Genomic DNA, 5,887 nt, shown 5'->3' on the forward strand with positions numbered 1-5,887 from the left:
ATACATTCAAACTCAGAAAACTTGCTCAGCTCGGCCTGAAAATGCAATTAAAGCAAATAAAACTTAAATTGAGTGTCACGCCTAAACCAAAGGACTTATGCACACATTTCAACATGTATTTAGTTTCGGATGACCTCCTGAAGCCTAAATGACTATTAATTTGATCACCCAACTCATTCCTATGAAAATACTTTCAAACTCAGAAAACGTGCTTAGCCTGGCCTGAAAATGCATTTTAAGCAATAAAAACTCAAATTGAGTGTCACGCCTAAACCAAAGGACTTATGCACACACTTCAACATGTATTTAGTTCAGGATGTCCTCCTGAAGCCTAAATCACCATTCATTTGATCACACAACTCATTCCTATGAAGATACATTCAAACTAAGAAAACGTGCTCAGCTCGGCCTGAGAATGCATTTAAATCAATTAAGCAAAGTGTTCGGCTTCGTGAGGGATGAAGAGAGGAACCACGCGCAGACACAAAAAGCACAGAAGGGTTTTATTGCCAGTAAGCGAGACAGGCCGAGGTGGTCACAACTGAAAGGTAGTCAAAATGATCAATTCGAGGAGTGCAGGAAACCTGGAGCGGTACGGCGTCGTCGACACGGCAGGAAGGATCTCTGACTAAGTGACAATGGGTGGCTCTTCAGGCTGGCTTTTATGCTGCAAGCGGCAGATGAGATAAAGACTCGCAGGTGTGTCGGGGAGGCAGGTGCACTTGTAACCCGGATTATGGCATGAGGCAATGGGGAGTGGACTTAACCAAAATCTATATTGACTAAAAGAGTAGCGTCGTTAAAATTTGCTTAATTAAACAGAACTGAATATTGCCGTGGCCCGAACGAATCAGGGCACAGAATACTATGGGGTGTCAGCGAATGAGAGGTGCCGTTTTTCACCTTCATGACGTCACGAACGTGCGGCGCAACCTATCTCGCTTTTTTTTCTGACGGGACCTGAACGCGAACGGACGTATTCTTCGACTGTTGTAAATAAGTGTTTCGGAAGAAAGAGAGAGTCATTCTACGCAGTGAGTGTGCTCAGAGGCTTGAACGTGTTATGCGCATTTCGTTTAAAATCACTTGTTGCTAAAATGTAGTCACCTTCCTTAGACCTCGAGCACTGTGCCTGGCTAACGTAGCCGTTAGCTTTCCGTACCGCTGGGATATCGCCGACCGTATAACGTCGTCGGAGTCTCGTTCGACATTCTTCTGGTGAGTGTACATGAATGTCAAAAATAACGTCTCACCGTACTTGGAATTAAGTACTTAATATTAATTACTGTAGTTATTTTATTGCCGGCGCTCGTGTGCTCTCGGCCCTATTAGGCCGGGTCTTTTGTGGAGTTCTAATTGAGGACAGCGCTGGGATTAGCGTGCCTTCAGTGGAGTGGATTCCATTACGGTGCCCTGACTTCTACCAAGTGCTGGAAAAGGGGGTACAGTGGTGGTGGCGAGCCAACCAAAGAACATACAGTATATTACATTTGATGAACTTTATTTTATTTTATTTGTGTTGGTGATGTTTAGAAGAATTTATTTTGTACGACAGGAGTTGACAAGAACATTTTGTGCTTAGTTATTTCATTCAGATTGAAAGAAAAAAAAAAAAGAAACTCACACCGGTGTTGAGAAAGGTGATCACCAATTATTTTGCTTGAAGGAAAGGTCAACTAAGAGGTTGAGACTAAATTGGATTTATTTACCTTTTTGTCACTGTGTTTGTCGTGATAATAATTTTGTTGTCACGTGTTTATGTTTGATATAAAAGGTAATTGTTTTACAACTGTTGTCTTGTTTCTTTGCCCATGCCACCCCCTCAATGGTGACATCATTGGCTCCAGTGAATCGAACCTAGTGTCCCCTTACTGGTCCAAGTAGAAACCCGTTGTCTGCCCCAGAGTGTTTCATCATCTCTAGCAATTATAAACAGACGTAGCCCGTGTTACAAATTGATTAGAGAAGCGCCCATCCCACACTGAAAAAGGTAACAATAACTTTTTGGGAGCGGCAAATTCCCCCACAGGAGAACAGAGAAATAGTGGTTTGATTTCATGGAGTTCGTGGCGCAATGCATGAGGCGTCTGACTACAAATCAGGTCATGCTCGGCCAAAGAGAGGGCGTCCACCAGGTTGAAAAAGAGATGAAGAGCAAACACTGTCAATACATAATAAAGTTTCTCTGTCCCAATATCCAAAAAAAAAGCCCAGTCCAAAGTAGCAAGATTAAGAAAATCTTTTTAAAAAAACGCTCACATGAGGCGGATTGTGAGCCTTGCCTATGCAGTGATATTAATAATAATAATCATGAAAAAGTGTGATGGTGGCGTGGCATTCATTTATCTTTTGAATTGGTGCGTTGAGATTTTTGTTTTTATCTTTTCCTTGTATTTGAGTTTAGTTTCAAGCGCAGCTCATGTTCACACAATGCACATTTTATCTTATTATTTTTAGAGGGTCACAGGAAATCATATGGAAGGCTGCAATGGCCAACTCTCACCAGCAGAGGGCATCGTAAAGTGCTGGCCGTGCATGGACAAATAGGGCTCTCGCATTTCAGAAAGCACAAGAGTGACACAACGTGGCATCAGCTCTGAGCAGCAAATATTGTCAATTCATTGTAAAATTTTTCCGTCCCAAAAACCCTCCAAAAAAAGTCAAAAGAGCCAAGATTTTTTTAAAACGCTCACATCAGACGGATTTTGAGGCGTGTCGATGCAAAAAAAAAAAAAAAGACAATTAAAAAGTGTGATGCGGACACGACGTTTTTTTTAATTCTAAATTGATATATTTCGATTTTTTTTGCTTTCGCATGTATTTGGTTTTAGATTCGATTGCAGCTCGTGTTCACAGAGCGGACATTTATGTTGTTGCTTATTTTTAGAGTGTCATAAACAAAATCACATACTTGACTTCTTCGTTTACAGTTGACTGAATAGGGATGATTGTTTTATTTGGGAGCAGAGAGATGTTGACTTAAATTCGCGGAGTTTATGATGCCACGGATAACGTGTCTCAATAAGATACAGTATTCGTCCGCGGAACGTCGCGCGGCTGGAAGTCGACGTTTTCTGCCCTTTGCGTTCGAAACCATTGTGTGTCCACGGTGCCGCCCCTCCCTTTTTTTGTGTCTTTTTCAGTGTGGGCTGGGCGCCTCTTGAATCAGTGCACCTGCCTCCCCTACACACGTGCGAGTCTTCATTTCATCTGCCACTTGCACCATAAAAGTCAGCGTGAACAGCCACCCGTTGCCAGTTCGTCAGCGATCCTTCCTGCCGAGTGAGCTGCTGCCACGCCGTTACGCTCCAGCATTCTGCACTCCTCAACGTGATCATTTTGACGAGCTTTCAGTTATTTACACCTCGACCTGACCAACTTTCTGGCAATAAAACCCCTCTTCGTGTTTGGTGTCTGTGTGTGGTTCTTGTGCTGATCTCTCATGAAACCTAACACTTTAATTAACATTCGACCCAAACTCCTCGTTTGGAGCGTCCCTCGCGCCGAAACGGTGCAGCATCGGCGGTGCCGTGGGCATAAACAACTCGGTACGACATTTCGCGCGGGTGGGCGTGAGATGTTCCTCCGCTTCACTGGTAGCCCTGGATACTCTCCGCCGTACGGGTGCCGTGCTCCCCGAACCCGAAGCAATGAGGACATTTTAGGGCGGTCGGGCTCGGGCCGCCCGATTTTACCTCTGCGCCGGCGGGCCCAAGCGGGTGGCATCCGTTCGGTCCCGGACCTTCATGCTGTTTGATTACCAAGTTTTTCTTCCCTTTAATCGCACACCGCGACTCCCTGGTCCTCAAAGCAATTTCCATCTTAGGCGGGGACGTCGGCACGGCGCAGCTCCGGTTCGAAACCAATTTTTTGGGGTGTGATTTTTGTACATCATATAGCCACTGACACCAATACACAACCAGTGGCCAAAAAAACTTTACCAGTGTAGGCAACCTAATAATAATAATAATACACTTTATTGATAAGTGCCTTTCAAGACACCCAAGGACACTTTACAATAACAAAAAACACAAAACAATACGGGTTGAGCAGCTGACATGTCTGTCATTTTTTAGTGGGAATTAATTTTTTTCCAGAACAACACTCACAAAATTAGATATAGGTCTACATGACTTCCAACATTGTGATGTGCACTCACAGCAGCAATACCAGTTTTCGGCCTCTCAATTCATGCAAATTCTTCTCAAGACACTGCTCATGGTACCACCTTTCGCACTGGGTCTCGTCAAAAGGGCAAGATTATATGTTCGGAAATTTCAATCAGGATAACTCTAAGTTGCTTTTAAAATTCAATTTTTTTCTTTTACTTGAACCAACCCAATTTCAATGATGCATGCAAAGCATCATGAAGACAATGTCGATGCAAGATAAATTGTGTGTTCTTCCATTGTAAAAATCACTCGTTTTGTCAGAGGACCTTTTCGAGGTGGTTTTGCCATTTAGAGCATGCCACAGTGCATGGCGAGAACAAATACGACAACATGACGGAATATCAGTGAACATTAAACTTAAAATTCACAGTGTGTAAATATGGGATTGCAATTTTATCTTGACATTTTATTTTCATCAGAGCAGTGAATAACACGAGATTTTTCGTTGTGGTACAAGTCATAAAGAATGACTTTCTAAAAGCTTTCAGAATTCATCCCTGGTATCAACACTTCCTTTTCATGAAGTAGTTTGAAACAAAATATATCTTTGGCATCATTTCTGGATGCCACAATTAAACATTTTTTGCATGAGTGATCATCATCCAATAAACCTGCTGTGGTCAGTATTTCTGACGATTGTCTTGTTCTCTTATTTTCCATCGCCACATAATGTTCTAAAATTGATGCACGGAATGTCTGGGGAAGGCCTTCATCAGTTCCACTGCCATCTGAAAAAAATAGCTTGTTTGTCTTGTGGGAGTGACAAAACTGTTTCGGGCGAACAATTTGAAAACACAACTTGTACAAGGCTGCATAAAGCCGGACGATCGCTTGGTTGTGCGTTGAAGTTTTGGACCCTGTGTTGTCAACCCGCGCCACTTTCGGCCTGCCTGGCTTGGAGGAGCTCCGGCGGGGACAAACTGGCGGCATCGCTTCTATACCGGCCCGTCGCGGGCGTATTCGACGAGGTTTATTAGTCCGTTGCTTGACACCCGCGCCCCTCCCGGCTTCCCGCAAGATCCCCCTTGATCAGAGCTGCATTGCGATCCGCTCGGAGCAGCCGCGCCCGGGCCGTGTTTTGCAGCGGCATTGTACGACATTTCGCGAGGATGGCCGTGAGCTTTTCACCCACTTCGCTTGCAACCCGGGCCACGTTCGACCGACGGGCGCGGCGAAACTCCGGCGAGGTCAGGCGGGTGGCATATTTTCGTTCACAGAATGTCGCGCGGGTGTGCGTCGAAGTTTTCTGCCCTTTGTGTTAGGGTCCATTGTTTGTCCACAGTGTCGACCCTCCCTTTTGATTTTGCGCCCGGGACCTAGCCGACGCTGTCGCTTGGCCCTGCCAGAGCTGCGCCGTGCCTGGCGGGCCGGCAAAGGCGAGTGTTGCAAGCGAAGAGGTGGAAGACCTCGCGCACACCAACACGACCTGCCGGGACCAAAGCTGCTGCCCGCTCGGCTGCGCCAGAGATGCACCTCGCTTTGAGGGACAGGGGGCGCGGTGTGCAATCAAAGGGAAGAAAAATTTCGGAATCAAATCGCGCGAAGGTCCGGGACCGAACAGATGCCACCCGCTTGGCCCTGCCGGAGTTGCGCGGGGCAGGTAGGGCCGAGAGTGGTGTGTGTGACAAGCGAAGCGGAGGAACAGCTCACGCCCGCCCGTGAGAAATTTCGGACCGAGCCGTTTTTGCCCACGACGAGCCGGAGTTGCTCCGCTG

At 45.8% G+C, this 5,887-nt stretch overlaps 1 long non-coding RNA gene across 1 annotated transcript; it reads left to right on the plus strand.

Moving 5' to 3' along the window:
- The first annotated feature begins 942 nt into the window (after positions 1-942).
- Positions 943-1,479, plus strand: LOC147199588 (uncharacterized). The gene is made up of 3 exons (XR_015102078.1): positions 943-1,034; positions 1,117-1,218; positions 1,333-1,479. It is a non-coding gene; the product is annotated as an uncharacterized LOC147199588 (long non-coding RNA).
- The last annotated feature ends 4,408 nt before the right edge of the window (positions 1,480-5,887 follow it).

The sequence above is a fragment of the Hippocampus guttulatus genome, chromosome 10, assembly GCF_054856545.1.
Source record: "Hippocampus guttulatus isolate MCC_2025c chromosome 10, RoL_Hgut_1.0, whole genome shotgun sequence".
NCBI lineage: Eukaryota > Metazoa > Chordata > Actinopteri > Syngnathiformes > Syngnathidae > Hippocampus > Hippocampus guttulatus.